Source organism: Ambystoma mexicanum, chromosome 11 (genome assembly GCF_040938575.1).
Source record: "Ambystoma mexicanum isolate Mex_15411 chromosome 11, UKY_AmexF1_1, whole genome shotgun sequence".
Taxonomy (NCBI): Eukaryota; Metazoa; Chordata; class Amphibia; order Caudata; family Ambystomatidae; genus Ambystoma; species Ambystoma mexicanum.
Window position 1 is genome coordinate 434,137,378 of NC_090934.1, and position 17,213 is coordinate 434,154,590.

A 17,213-nucleotide genomic window follows, 5' to 3' on the forward strand; every position below is an offset into this window, starting at 1 on the left:
GGAGACATTCAGGTTGGTGGTCTCCACAGAGGAGGAGGCGCCCGCTACTGAGCCACACATGGGGCCTGGTGGGGGTAGTACCACTGGTGCAAGTGGTGCAGTCCAGGGCCAGAGTCAGGAGGCAGCACAGGTCACCGCGGAGGGGCCTGTGCATGTCCCTGTCCTTGACCCTGTGTCTGCACCACCATGCACCAGCAGGGATGCCCCATCCCAGACCGTCCGCAGGTAGGGGAGAGTGCCATGTCATCTGCCTCTCCACTACCTGCGGATGAGGGGTCCCATGAACGTATGAACTCCATCCTGATTGGTGTTGCGTTGCGCAAGCGTGATATTTGTGATGATGTGCGTTCTTCCTGGGCAGAGAACGCACGCCATCATGAAGAGCAGCGTCGCGATGTGGCACTGTTGGGAGGGGCCCTGGTTGGTGGGTTCCTACATGTGACACGCACTCTGGCGGACCTCTCCTCCTCTGTGGAGACTATGCGCCAGTCGTTCTCCCTGCCGTCTTCTGGCCCAGATTCCACCAGGGCCCCCTGTGGACCTGGCCTGACCAACACAGCCAGCTTGGTGGAGATCCCATCCCTGCCACAGTCGGGAGTCGGCGGTCTAGCAGGGGTGGACACCACAACTGGAGACCAGCTGATGGAGGATGTGCAGGCATCATCGGACAGGGCACATGGACAGCAGCAGCAGCAGCAGGAGCAGGCTCTAGGTGGGAGCAATGATGGCTCGGGCCATCAACATCAGGGGGGCAGGCATCGGCCAGAGGGCAGGAGGACCCTGGAATGGATGTGTCTTCCGTGTGGATGCGGTTGGGCCAGCGTATAGGTGCGGAGCGGTGGCGGGCAGAAGAGGCGCGGCTCACCATGGTCAGGGTGGAGTTCTCCTTGCGTCAGGCGTTGAGGCGGGCTCGCAGGGAGTTGGAGCAGGCCATGAGTGCCTCCCTGCGAGACCTCAGGGCCAGGACAGAGGCCCGCCTCCAGCAAATAGACATGTAGTTCGATGATGCCCTGGCCGAAAACATCAATGAGTGAGCCGCAGGACTTGCCCGTCGCCATTGTAAATAGTTTATAGTGTTAGGTTTCCTTTTTTTTTATTTTGGGGCTTTTGGACTATGCCCCACACTTTTGTAAATAGTTTTTTTGTTAGGTAGGTTATTAGATAGGTTTCATTTGTTTCATTGGGCTCATGGACCCTTGAAAATTGTATTGTACATAGTTGGACGTTGGAATTATTTGGACATTTTAATTTCATTTCACCATGGATCAATGGATTTACCTTTTTGCGTTTCATTTGGATTTGGTTTGGTGGACAGAGAGTTTTGGCCATTTTTCTTTTGGATTACTTGGATTGGTTTGAGGATTTTTTTATTTTTATTTGGACATGCATTTCATTTCATGTTTGCCATTATTTTATACTTTAAGTACTTTCAATTGGTTTTCATGTTAATACATTTTGATCTTTTACTTCAATGTGTGTGATTCACTCATTGGGTTCATGCATGTTGACATGTGGGTTTACTCAATCAATGGCAACCTGTGTGTGTGTGTGCATGTGACGGACATGTGTTGATGTACATAGTTGACTTTTGGTTTGTGTCATGAGATGGGCATGTCACTGCTGGATGGGTGAGTGGGTGGGGGGACATGAGTGGGACATGAATGGGGGCCTGCTGGCAGGTGCCCCTCACTGCTGGGTGGTGAGGGTGCAGGGGGACATGTGTGGGGGCATTCTGGCAGGTGCCCCTCACTGCTGGGGGGTGCGGGTGCAGGGGGACATGTGTGGGGCATGAGTGGGGGCCTGCTGGCAGGTGCCCCTCACTGCTGGGGGTGGGGGCGCAGGGGGACATGTGTGGGGGCCTGCTGGCAGGTGCCCTTCACTGCTGGGGGTGGGGTTGCAGGGGGACATGAGTTAGTGATCATATTGCAAGGCGACATGTGGCTTGCCTGGGGGGCATGCCCATGGTGGATGGCTGCCTGCGGGACATGACCAGGGTTGCAGGGTAATCCCCAGTGGTGTGGGCTGCCTGCAGGGGCTGTGGAGGGGGTAGAGGGGACGCCTGGGAGGACTCACACAGCCAATTCACGTGTAGGACTCCCCGCGCACCACACTGGATACAGTACCCCGCTCTGACTGCAAAATCGTGTGTGAAACTTCCCGCGAACCCTAGTAATACACTTACCCCACTCGCACAGGTCCTTTCGCGTGTGAAACTTCCCGCGAACCCCAGTAATACACCTACCCCACTCGCACAGGCCCTTTCGCGTGTGAAACCTCCTGCAAACCCCAGTAATACACGTACCCCACTCGCACAGGCCCTTTCGCGTGTGAAACTTCCTGCGAACCACAGTAATACACGTACCCCACTCGCACAGGCCCTTTTCACGTATGAGACTTCCTGCGAACCCCAGTAATACACGTACCCAACTCGCACAGGCCCTTTCACGTGTATAACTTCCCGGAAACCCCAGTAATACATATACCCCACTCGTACAGGCCCTTTCGCGTGTGTAACTTTCCGCGAACCCCAGTAATACACGTACCCCACTCGCACAGGGCCAATCACGTGTGAAACTTCCCACAAACCCCAGTAATACACGTACCCCACTTGCCGTGTGCTGTGTGGTGGCTCGCACAGACCCTTTCGCGTGTGAAACTTCCCGCGAACCCCAGTAATACATGTACCCTGCTCGCACAGGCCCTTTCACGTGTGAAACTTCCTGCGAACCCCAGTAATACACGTACCCCACTCGCACAGGCCCTATCGCGTGTGAAACTTCCCGCGAACCACAGTAATACACGTACCCCACTCGCACAGGCCCTATCGCGTGTGAAACTTCCCGCGAACCACAGTAATACACGTACCCAACTCGCACAGGCCCTTTCGCGTTCATAACTTCCCGGAAACCCTGGTAATACATGTACCCCACTTGCACAGGCCCTTTCGCGTGTGTAACTTTCCGCAAACTCCAGTAATACACGTACCCAACTCGCACAGGCCCTTTCGCGTTTATAACTTCCCAGAAACCCCGGTAATACATGTACCCCACTCACACAGGCCCTTTCGCGTGTGAAACTTCCCACAAACACCAGTAATACACGTACCCCGCTTGCCGTGTGCTGTGTGGCGGCCATGTATACTGGTACAGGGTTAGCGCAGCCTTTGCGCTGGATTGGCAATTTTGATGGCTTTTCCCTGCGCGAGGGGCGTTCTTGGGGGCGTAACTGGGGCTGCTGCAGGGTTGCTGCGCCACTGTGCGCCACGGCTGGTTTTGGTAGCTAAAATCCATGAATACGCTGTGCGCGGAAATGGATTTTAGCGCACGCGGCTGGCGCAGACAATCGCATGCGCACACTGTGCGCCAGCCGCGTGCGCCACTTGTGCGCTAAATTCTATGAATTACCCCCACAGTGTTTATGGAATAAGACAACAATTGGACTACTGTGCTGGAATGGTGAAATTCACTATAAACTCACAGGAAGATCCACAAGAATTTCTAATGTACTTACTACAAGTACTGGAAAATAAAAACATACCTATAAATGAAATCTTCCAGATTTCATGCATGTGGAAACATGCATGCACTCTCTGCAACAATGTGACTCAAGGACAAATCCCCAATGAACGCTTTCTATATATATCAATACCTAATTGTGAATCCATTTTATTTCAGCAACTTGTACAAAATGCAAACCATGGTAGATTATGTTCTACCTGCAATTCAGATAATCGCTCCACGTTTCTAATACAAACACATAGTAAATACGTAATACTAATGCTTCTACGTTATAATGCAGATGGTACCAAAAACAACTGCAAGCTGACGGGATTCACACACGGTCAAGTATCACTTGGTAAGAAAACCTTCACAACAATAGGTATAATCCATCACGCAGGAGCCACAACCAATTCAGGGCACTACACTGCATATATAAAAAAGAAATGTGAATGGTTTGAATGTAATGATAGTACCATTACTCTAAAGCAGAGATTGCCAGCAAATCTTACAAACGCTTATTTAATGTTCTTAAAACCAAAATTTGATAACTAAACTGTACTTAAACCCTAAGTAAACTTGTAGTAAAAAAATGTAAACTGTTAGAATATTCCAAAAGCTATCTAACTGCCCAAACATTCTACAACAACTAATCAGATAAATGAATACCAGTAAATTAGAGCAAAAAAATAGACAGTTAGAATACGCCAATTGGTATCTAACTGTCCCAAAATGTAACAATATCCAAACAGATACATCAATACCACTAAAATATATAAAAAAACAGACAGTTAGAATACGCCTACTCGTATCTAACTGCTCTAAAACTTTATAATATCCAAACAAATAAATAATATGTTACTGCTCCAAAAAAATGCAACACGCCAATATATAAAGCATTACCCAGAAACAACAAGTGAACACTGAAAACACACAAACTAATAAACTGTAGCATAACAGAAAAAGGTTATTTTTTTAATCCAACATGGATTTTTTTTTCTCCCACAGACCCAATGATTTTAGCAACGAACACAGAAACTAAGCAAATTGCACAGTACTCTGGTTTGTAATCTACTAAATATGAGGATCCCCCCCCAAAAAAAAGTTGATTATACAATGTAATAAGTCATTACAAAATACTAATACTAACATGCTATTTTCTTTTATCACAGAAATTAATACATGTACTCCAGTTACTAAAACAAACAGTAAGTATATTATACACTCTATGCCCTGGCCACAACCATCACAGCATATCACACCCATAGTATCTTATAACTTTGTTCCTTATAAATTTGTTTTTGACCCAAAGTTATAAGCAACTATAAGTGTGATATGCTGCAGTGGTTGTGGCCAGGGCATAGAGCGTTGGGTGCATGGCCAAATGACGTGCCAAGGTTCCCAAATGGCCATGCACCCAACGCTCTATGCCCTGGCCACAACCACCGCAGCATATCACACCCATAGAGTCAAGCATTTCAACTATGGCCTATGGAAACTTTTAATGTCCGCGGACATTATGAGTGTTCTTAGAACACTTTCAACTTGCCAGCGAACAATACAGACAGCATCTTCAGGACACCCCCTACGAACATTTCAGGACAACGCGAGGGTTCTTAGAGCACTTCCAACTTGACAACGAAAAATACGGACAGCGTCCTCAGAACACCTCCATTTTGTTTATTTACGAACATTTCAGGACACCGCGAGAGTTCTTAGAACACTTTCAACTTGACAACAAATTCAGTACACCGCGAGAGTTCTTAGAACACTTTCAACTTGACAACGAACAATACGGACAGCATCTTCAGGACACCCCCTACGAACATTTCAGGACACCACAAGTGTTCTGAGAACACAATCAACTTACCATCAAACAATACGGACAGAGTCCTCAGAACACCCCCATTTTGGTTATTTGCGAACATTTCAGGACACCACGAGTGTTCTTAGAACACAATCAACTTGATAAAGAGCACTTCGGACAGCGTCCTCAGAACACCCCCATTTTGTTTATTTGCAAACATTTCAGGACACCGTGAGAGTTCTTAGAACACATTCAACTTGCCAGAGAAAAATACGGACAGCGTCCACAGAACACCCCAATTTTGATAATTTACGAACATTTCAGGACACCGCGAGTGTTCTTAGAACACATTCAACTTGCCAGAGAACAATACGGACAGCGTCCTCAGGACAGACAGCATCATCAGAACACCCCCTACGAACATTTCAGGACACCGCAAGTGTTCTTAGAACACATTCAACTTGCCATCGAACAATATGGACAGCGTCTTCAGGACACCCCCTACGAACATTTCAGGACAACGTGAGAGTTCTTAGAACACTTTCAACTTCACAACGAACAATGCGCACAGCGTCCTCAGGACACCCCCATTTTGTTTATTTGCGAACATTTCAGGACACCGCGAGTGTTCTTAGAACACATTCAACTTGCCAGAGAACAATACGGACAGTGTCCTCAGGACGAACTGCGTCATCAGAACACCCCCTAGGAACATTTCAGGACACCACGAGTGTTCTTAGAACACATTCAACTTGCTATCGAACAATACAGACAGCGTCTTCAGAACACCCCCTACGAACATTTCAGGACACCGCGAGTATTCTTAGTACACATTCAACTTGCCATCTAACAATATGGACAGCGCCTTCAGGACACCCCCTACGAACATCTCAGGACAACGCGAGAGTTCTTCGAACACTTTCAACTTCACAACAAACAATACGGACAGTGTCCTCGGGACACCCCGTTTGTTTATTTGCGAACATTTCAGGACACTGCGAGTGTTCTTAGAACACATTCAACTTGACAGAGAACAATACAGACAGCGTCCTCAGAACACCCCCTACGAACATGTCAGGACAACGCGAGAGTTCTTAGAACATTTTCAACTTGACAACGAACAATACGGACAGCGTCCTCAGAACACCCCCATTTTGTTTATTTACGAACATTTCAGGACACTGCGAATGTTCTTAGAACACATTCAACTTACAAGAGAACAATACGGACAGCGTCCCCAGGACACCCCCATTTTGTTTATTTACGAATATTTCCAGACACCTCATGTGTTCTTAGAACCGTTTCAGCTTGCTTCCGAACAAAACAGACACATATTGAGTCCTCAGAACACCCCCATTCAGTTTATTTAGAACATTTCAGAACACCCATGATGTCTGCAGACAAATCGAACACAACAAGAACGTCTACCACATAAAAAACACAACTTTCAACCTATCCCATAATATCCCACCCTCCCCAAACACTCCTACACACCAACACACTCTACTAAATACAAATTTTGAACCAGGTTTCACCTCGCTGTCCGCGGATGTCCGCAAATCCAAGATGGCAGGTGCCACCGAAAATCTGACGCGCTTCACGCTCCACACCGTCCAATCAGTGAACACGTCGCATGTCCGTGGACATGACGTAAGCCGATCAGCCAATCAGGACACTGTCCGCGGAGCAAACAGGGAAGTGTGTCCGCGGACCGAACACAGATATCATTATTTTTTTATGACCCACTTTTCTGTCATTTTAAAAAAAAGCTACTGGACGTATTTTCACCAAATCTGCAAAAGCGTGCTTTTGGGGCAAGCCGCTGCTACTGGTCCAAATTTGGTGAAAATCCATCCAGCGGTTTGGGCTGTAGGTGCGAGCAAAGTTTTTTTCCCATTCAGTCTATGGGAAAAAATACATTTTGGGACCCCCCCTATAACTTTTTCGCCCCTGGATGAATACTCACCAAACTTTGCAAGAATATTCAGAGTGGGCCATATACTCTATTTGCAAAGATTGGTGAGGATTCGTCCAGGGGGAGCGAAGTTATAAACCACCCAAAAAGTGTTCTTCCTATGGAAACACCAACTTAACCATAACTACATGGCCACTACCGTGGCCATGTAATATATATATATATATATATATATATATATATATATATATATATATATATATATATATTCAGTGAAAAAACTTTGTTAAAGGGACGTTATGGTTAAGTTGCGCTACTAAAAACCTATGAAATTCAGTGAAATAACTTTGTCGAATGGACGTTATGGTTCCAAGTAAAACCGAAAAACCCTTGAAATTCTCCAGTTATGGTAAGCTAAGCAACCATAACTCACGCCACCACCGTGCACTGCTAAGACTAACACCCAGGACATCAAAGATGACATCACAAATGTCATTGATGACATCACTGATGACATCACATGTGTATGTACTTTTCATGAAATATTTGTACACGGGATTATGTTGCGAAACAAGTGTCAAGGATCATTGCAATAAATATCATACCCTAAAAAGTGCATTGAACGATGCATTGATATAAATAGCATTCTATTATGGGGTTCTATCTAGTATACTAAGGTAGACATACAGAAACATAACATTGTGTGCAGCGTACAAGATGAAGGTATAATAGTCGTAATGTTAATATGTTGAATAATGAAATGATAATTGTTTTGTTAATAGATTTATGTGTACTGTGAAATATGTAATAAGTAGCTAATAAAACACATGAATTACATAATTGCATTACTATAGACAAAACACAAAGACACAAGAACACATACCAATATGTATATGTATCACTTGATGTGATTGGACAAACATGGAAAGTACAGCCATAAAAAAAAAAAACAACAGAACTATCAGAAAGTGCTCATAAGTCTATTGATTATCTTTATGCACAAAAAAGAATTGCTGTCTTTCAAGCTTGTGTTTTCCCGTATGTTTCATATGATGTGACTGGACTCTAAGGGAATTACTGTAAGAACCTACTTGAAGGATACATCTACAAATAAAATGACATTTTTAGTTTCTGACTGTTACTGAAGAAAACCATGTGGCCTAGATATGTCAGCAAAATAAAAAAGAGTGAGCCAGACATGTGATGTCATCAGTGATGTCATCAATGACATTTGTGATGTCATCTTTGATGTCCTGGGTGTTAGTCTTAGCAGTGCACGGTGGTGGCGCGAGTTATGGTTGCTTAGCTTACGATAACTGGCGAATTTCAAGGGTTTTTCGGTTTTACTTGGAACCATAACGTCCCTTTGACAACGTTTTTTCACTGAATTTCATAGGTTTCTAGTAGTTCAACTTAACCATAACGTCCCTTTAACAAAGTTATTCACCGAATTTCATAGGTTTTTTGATGCGCAACTTAACCATAACGTCCCTTTAACAAAATTTTTTCATTGAATTTCATAGGTTTTTATTAGTGCAACGTCACCATAACATCCTTTTCAATAGATGAAGACCACTAACATCTTATGTCCTCAAAGTGGGAACGCCGGGTGGTAAAAAAACAAAAAGAAAATCTTTTACCAAGATGGCCACCATGGAAAGCGAAGGCGGGGTGTATAAAGAACACAACAGGGCATGAGTGGGGGGTGGGGGGGAACAGGGGAGACACATGGGCATGAGCGGGGGGTGAGAGGGAACAGGGTACAAACGGGGAATGAGTAGGGGGTGGGGGGGAAAAGGAAGGAAACACGGGGCATGAGCGTTGGTGGGGGGAACACGAGAGAGACACGGGGCATGAGCAGCGGGTCGGGAGGCACATGAGGGAGACACGGGGTATGAGCGGGGGGTGGGGAGGAACACGAGGAAGACACGGGGCATGAGCGGGGGGGTACAGGGCACACACGGAACATGAGCGGGGGGAAAGGAGAGAGACAAGGGGCATGAGCGGGGGGTGGGGGGAACACGAGGGAGACACGGGGCATGAGCGGGGGGTGGGGGGAACAGGAGACAGACACGGGGCATGAGCAGGGGGTGGGGGGCAACAGGAGACAGACACGGGGCATGAGCGGGGGTGGGGCCAACAGGAGAGAGACACGGGACATGAGCGGGGGGTGGGGAGAACAGGAGACAGACATGGGGCATGAGCGGGGGGGTGGGGAGAACAAGAGACAGACATGGGGCATGAGCGGGGGATGGGAGAACAGGAGACAGATACGGGGCATGAGCGGGGGTGGGGAGAACAGGAGACAGACACGGGGCATGAGCAGGGGGCTGGGGGGCAACAGGAGACAGACACGGGGCATGAACAGGGGGGTGGGGGGCAACAGGAGACAGACACAGGGCATGGTTGGGGGCAACAGGAGACAGACACGGGGCTTGAGCGGGGGGTGGGGGGAACAGGAGACAGACATTGGGCATGAGCGGGGGGTGGGGGGAAGAGAAGACAGACACGGGGCATGAGCGGGGGAGTGGGGTGCAACAGGAGAGAGACACAGGGCATGAGCGGGGGTGGGGGGTACAGGAGACAGACATGGGGCATGAGCAGGGGGTGGGGGGCAACAGGAGAGAGACACGGGGCATGAGTGGAGGGGTGGGGGGTACAGGAGACAGACACGGGGCATGGACGGGGGGTGGGGGTCAACAGGAGAGAGACACAGGACATGAGTGGGTGGGGGGAACAGGAGACAGACAAGGGGCATGAGCGGGGGGCAACAGGAGACAGACACGGGGCATGAGCGGGGGGGTACAGGAGACAGACACGGGGCATGAGCAGGGGGTGGAGGGGTACAGGAGACAGACACGGGGCATGAGAGGGGGGTAGGGGGAACAGGAGACAGACACGGGGCATGAGCGGGGGGTGGGGGGAACAACAGAGACAGACAAGGGGCATGAGCAGCAGGTGGGGCCCAACAGGAGACAGACGCAGGGCATGAGCAGGGGGTGGGGGCAACAGGAGACAGACACGGGGCATGAGCAGGGGGTGGGGGGCAACAGGAGACAGACACGGGGCATGAGAGGGGGGTGGGGGGAACAGGAGACAGACACGGAGCATGAGCGGGGGGTGGGGAGAACAGGAGACAGACACGGGGCATGAGCGGGGGGTGGGGGGCAACAGAACACAGACACGGGGCATGAGCGGGGGGTGGGGGGCAACAGGAGAGACACAGGGCATGAGCGGGGGTGGGGGGCAACAGGAGAGACACGGGGCATGAGCAGGGGTTGGGGGGAACAGGAAACAGACACAGGGCATGAGCGAGTGGTGGGGGAACAGGAGACAGACACGAGGCATGAGCGGGGGGTGGGGGGGAACAACAGACACGGGGCATGAGTGGGGGGTGGGGAGAAGAGACATAGGGCATGAGCGGGTGTGTGGGGGGCAACAGGAGACAGACACGGGGCATGAGCAGGGGGAGGGAGGAACAGGAGACAGACACGGGGCATGAGCGGGGGGTGGGGAGAACAGGAGACAGACACAGGGCATGAGCGGGGGGTGGGGGGCAACAAGAGAGAAACACGGGACCTGAGCAGGTGGGGGAACAGGAGACAGACACGGGGCATGAGTGGGGGCTGGTGGGGTACAGGAGACAGACACGGGGCATGAGTGGGGAGTGGAGGGGTACAGGAGACCACGGGGCATGAACGGGGGGTGGGGGGCAACAGGAGACAGACACGGGGCATGAGCGGGGGTGGGGCCAACAGGAGAGAGACACGGGACATGAGCGGGGGTGGGGAGAACAGGAGACAGACATGGGGCATGAGCGGGGGGGTGGGGAGAACAGGAGACAGACATGGGGCATGAGCGGGGGGTGGGGGGAAGAGAAGACAGACACGGGGCATGAGCGGGGGAGTGGGGTGCAACAGGAGAGAGACACGGGGCATGAGCGGGGGTGGGGGGTACAGGAGACAGACACGGGGCATGAGCAGGGGGTGGGGGGCAACAGGAGAGAGACACGGGGCATGAGTGGAGGGGTGGGGGGTACAGGAGACAGACACGGGGCATGAACGGGGGTGGGGGTCAACAGGAGAGAGACACGGGACATGAGTGGGTGGGGGGAACAGGAGACAGACAAGGGGCATGAGCGGGGGGCAACAGGAGACAGACACGGGGCATGAGCGGGGGGGTACAGGAGACAGACACGGGGCATGAGCAGGGGGTGGAGGGGTACAGGAGACAGACACGGGGCATGAGAGGGGGGTGGGGGGAACAGGAGACAGACACGGGGCATGAGCGGGGGGTGGGGGGAACAACAGAGACAGACAAGGGGCATGAGCAGCAGGTGGGGCCCAACAGGAGACAGACGCAGGGCATGAGCAGGGGGTGGGGGCAACAGGAGACAGACACGGGGCATGAGCAGGGGGTGGGGGGCAACAGGAGACAGACACGGGGCATGAGAGGAGGGTGGGGGGAACAGGAGACAGACACGGAGCATGAGCGGGGGGTGGGGAGAACAGGAGACAGACACGGGGCATGAGCGGGGGGTGGGGGGCAACAGAACACAGACACGGGGCATGAGCGGGGGGTGGGGGGCAACAGGAGAGACACAGGGCATGAGCGGGGGTGGGGGGCAACAGGAGAGACACGGGGCATGAGCAGGGGTTGGGGGGAACAGGAAACAGACACAGGGCATGAGCGAGTGGTGGGGGAACAGGAGACAGACACGAGGCATGAGCGGGGGGTGGGGGGAACAACAGACACGGGGCATGAGTGGGGGGTGGGGAGAACAGACACAGGGCATGAGCGGGTGTGTGGGGGGCAACAGGAGACAGACACGGGGCATGAGCAGGGGGAGGGAGGAACAGGAGACAGACACGGGGCATGAGCGGGGGGTGGGGAGAACAGGAGACAGACACAGGGCATGAGCGGGGGGTGGGGGGCAACAAGAGAGAAACACGGGACCTGAGCAGGTGGGGGAACAGGAGACAGACACGGGGCATGAGTGGGGGCTGGTGGGGTACAGGAGACAGACACGGGGCATGAGCGGGGGTGGAGGGGTACAGGAGACCACGGGGCATGAACGGGGGGTGGGGGGCAACAGGAGACAGACACGGGGCATGAGCGGGGGTGGGGCCAACAGGAGAGAGACACGGGACATGAGCGGGGGGTGGGGAGAACAGGAGACAGACATGGGGCATGAGCGGGGGGTGGGGAGAACAAGAGACAGACACGGAGCATGAGCGGGGGATGGGGGAACAGGAGACAGATACGGGGCATGAGGGGGGGTGGGGAGAACAGGAGACAGACACGGGGCATGAGCAGGAGGGTGGGGGGCAACAGGAGACAGACACGGGGCATGAACGGGGGGGTGGGGGGCAACAGGAGACAGACACGGGGCATGGTTGGGGGCAACAGGAGACAGACACGGGGCATGAGCGGGGGGTGGGGGGAACAGGAGACAAACATGGGGCATGAGCGGGGGGTGGGGGGAAGAGAAGACAGACACGGGGCATGAGCGGGGGAGTGGGGGGCAACAGGAGAGAGACACAGGGCATGAGCGGGGGTGGGGGGTACAGGAGACAGACACGGGGCATGAGCAGGGGGTGGGGGGCAACAGGATAGAGACACGGGGCATGAGTGGAGGGGTGGGGGGGTACAGGAGGCAGACACGGGGCATGAGCAGGGGGTGGGGGGCAACAGGAGACAGACACGGGGCATGAGAGGGGGGTGGGGAGAACAGGAGACAGACACGGAGCATGAGCGGGGGGTGGGGAGAACAGGAGACAGACACGGGGCATGAGCAGGGGGTGGGGGGCAACAGAACACAGACACGGGGCATGAGCGGGGGGTGGGGGGCAACAGGAGAGACACAGGGCATGAGCGGGGGTGGGGGGCAACAGGAGAGACACGGGGCATGAGCAGGGGTTGGGGGGAACAGTAATCAGACACAGGGCATGAGCGAGTGGTGGGGGAACAGGAGACAGACACGAGGCATGAGCGGGGGGTGGGGGGAACAACAGACACGGGGCATGAGCGGGGGGTGGGGAGAACAGACACAGGGCATGAACGGGTGTGTGGGGGGCAACAGGAGACAGACACAGGGCATGAGCAGGGGGAGGGAGGAACAGGAGACAGACACGGGGCATGAGCGGGGGATGGGGAGAACAGGAGACAGACACAGGGCATGAGCGGGGCGTGGGGGGCAACAAGAGAGAAACACGGGACCTGAGCAGGTGGGGGAACAGGAGACAGACACGGGGCATGAGCGGGGGCTGGGGGGGTACAGGAGACAGACACGGGGCATGAGCGGGGGGTGGAGGGGTACAGGAGACCACGGGGCATGAACGGGGGGTGGGGGCAACAGGAGACAGACACGGGGCATGAGCGGGGGTGGTGCCAACAGGAGAGAGACACGGACGGGACATGAGCGGGGGGTGGGGAGAACAGGAGACAGACATGGGGCATGAGCGGGGGGGTGGGGAGAACAAGAGACAGACACGGGGCATGAACGGGGGGTGGGGGGCAACAGGAGACAGACACGGGGCATGAGCGGGGGTGGGGCCAACAGGAGAGAGACACGGGACATGAGCGGGGGGTGGGGAGAACAGGAGACAGATACAGGGCATGAGCGGGGGTGGGGAGAACAGGAGACAGACACGGGGCATGAGCAGGGGGGTGGGGGGCAACAGGAGACAGACACGGGGCATGGTTGGGGGCAACAGGAGACAGACACGGGGCATGAGCGGGGGGTGGGGGGAACAGGAGACAAACATGGGGCATGAGCCGGGGGTGGGGGGAAGAGAAGACAGACACGGGGCATGAGCGGGGGAGTGGGGGGCAACAGGAGAGAGACACAGGGCATGAGCGGGGGTGGGGGGTACAGGAGACAGACACGGGGCATGAGCAGGGGGTGGGGGGCAACAGGAGAGAGACACGGGGCATGAGTGGAGGGGTGGGGGGGTACAGGAGACAGACACGGGGCATGAACGGGGGGTGGGGGTCAACAGGAGAGAGACACGGGACATGAGCGGGTGGGGGGAACAGGAGACAGACAAGGGGCATGAGCGGGGGGGCAACAGGAGACAGACACGGGGTATGAGCGGGGGGGTACAGGAGACAGACACGGGGCATGAGCAGGGGGTGGAGGGGTACAGGAGACAGCCACGGGGCATGAGAGGGGTGTGGGGGGAACAGGAGACAGACACGGGGCATGAGCGGGGGGTGGGGGGAACAACAGACACGGGGCATGAGTGGGGGGTGGGGAGAACAGACATAGGGCATGAGCGGGTGTGTGGGGGGCAACAGGAGATAGACATGGGGCATGAGCGGGGGGTGGGAGGAACAGGAGACAGACACGGGGCATGAGCGGGGGGTGGGGAGAACAGGAGACAGACAAAGGGCATGAGCAGGGGGGTGGGGGGCAACAAGAGAGAAACACGGGACCTGAGCAGGTGGGGGAACAGGAGACAGACACGGGGCATGAGCGGGGGCTGGGGGGGTACAGGAGACAGACACGGGGTATGAGCGGGGGGTGGAAGGGTACAGGAGACCACGGGGCATGAACAGGGGGTGGGGGGCAACAGGAGAGAGACACGGGGCATGAGCGGGTTGTGGGGGGAAAAGGAGACAGACACGGGGCATGAGCAGGGGGTGGGGGGAACAACAGAGACAGACAAGGGGCATGAGCAGGGGGTGGGGGGCAACAGGAGACAGACACGGGGCATGAGCGGGGGTGGGGGGCAACAGGAGACAGACATGGGGCATGAGCGGGGGGTGGGGGGCAACAGGAGACAGACACGGGGCATGAGCAGGGGGTGGGGGGCAACAGGAGACAGACACGGGGCATGAGAGTAGGTTGGGGGGAACAGGAGACAGACATGGAGCATGAGCGGGGGGTGGGGAGAACAGGAGACAGACACGGGGCATGAGCAGGGGGTGGGGGGCAACAGGAGACAGACACAGGGCATGAGCGGGGGCTGGGGGGCAAGAGGAGAGACACGGGGCATGACTGGGGGTGGGGGAAACAGGACACAGACACAGGGCATGAGCAGGGGGTGGGGGGCAACAGGAGACAGACACGGGGCATGAGCGGGGGCTGGGGGGCAACAGGAGAGACATGGGGCATGACCGGGGGTGGGGGAAACAGGACACAGACACGGGGCATGAGCGGGGGGTGGGAGGAACAGGAGACAGACACAGGGTATGAGCGGCGGGTGGGGAGAATAGGAGACAGTCACGGGACATGAGCAGGGGGGTGGGGGGCAACAAGAGAGAGACACGGGGCATGAGCGGGTGGGGGAACAGGAGACAGACACGGGGCATGAGCGGGTGGGGGGAATAGGAGACAGACACGGGGCATGAGCAGGGGGTGGGGGGCAACAGGAGATAGACACGGGGCATGAGCGGGGTGTGGGGGGAACAGGAGACAGAAACGGGGCATGAGCAGGGGGTGGGGGGCAACAGGAGACAGACACGGGGCATGAGCGGGGGCTGGGGGGCAATAGGAGAGACACGGGGCATGACCGGGGGTGGGGGAAACAGGACACAGACATGGGGCATGAGCGGGAGGTGGGGGGCAACAGGAGAGACATGGGGCATGACCGGGGGTGGGGGAAACAGGACACAGACACGGGGCATGAGCGGGGGGTGGGAGGAACAGGAGACAGACACAGGGCATGAGCGGGGGGTGGGGAGAATAGGAGACAGTCACGGGACATGAGCAGGGGGGTGGGGGGCAACAAGAGAGAGACACGGGGCATGAGCGGGTGGGGGAACAGGAGACAGACACGGGGCATGAGTGGGTGGGGGCAACAGGAGACAGACACGGGGCATGAGCAGGGGGTGGGGGGCAACAGGAGATAGACACGGGGCATGAGCGGGGGTGAGGGGAACAGGACACAGACACGGGGCATGAGCGGGGGGTGGGGAGAATCGGAGACAGACACGGGGCATGAGCGGGGGGGTGGGGGGCAATAGGAGAAAGACACGGGGCATGAGCGGGTGGGGGGAACAGGAGACAGACACGGGGCATGAGCGGCGCGGTGGGGGCAACAGGAGATAGACACGGGGCATGAGCGAGGTGTGGGGGGAACAGGACACAGACACGGGCCATGAGCGGGGAGTGGGGAGAACAGGAGACAGACACGGGGCATGAGCGGGCAGCGTGGGGGGCAACAGGAGACAGACACGGCACATGAGGGGAACAGGAGAAAGATTCGGGGCATGAGCAGGGGGTGGGGAGAACAGGAGATAGACACGGGGCATGAGCGGGGGGTGGGGGGTAGGGGAGAGAGACACACGGGGCATGAGCGGGGGAGGGGGGAGGGAGAGAGACACACGGGGCATGAGCGGGGGTGGGGGGAGAGAGAGAGACACACGGGGCATGAGCGGGGGGTGGGCGGGAGGGAGAGAGACACACGGGGCATGAGCGGGAGTGGGGGGAGGGAGAGAGACACACGGGGCATGAGCAGGGGTTGGGGGAAGGAGAGAGAGACACACGGGGCATGAGCGGGGGGTGGGGGGAGGGAGAGAGACACATGGTGCATGAGTGGGGGGTGGGGGGGCAGAGAGACACAGGGCAATGAGCGGGAGGGGGAGAGACACACGGGACATGAGCGGGGGGTGGGCGGAATGGGGAGAGACACACGGGGCATGAGAGGGGGTGGGCGGGAGGGGGAAAGACACGGGGCAAGAGCGGGGGTGGGCGAGAGGGGGAAAGACACGGCGCAAGAGCGGGGGTGGGCGGAAGGGGGAAAGAGACACTGGGCAAGAGCGGGGGTGGGCGGGAGGGGGAAAGAGACACAGGGCAAGAGCGGGGGTGGGCGGGAGGGGGAAAGAGACATGGGGCAAGAGCGGGGGTGGGCGGGAGGGGGAAAGAGGCACGGGGCAAAAGCGGGGGTGGGCAGGAGGGGGAAAGAGACACGGGGCAAGAGCGGGGGTGGGCGGGAGGGGTAAAGAGACACGGGGCAAGAGCGGGGGTGGGCGGGAGGGGGAAAGAGAC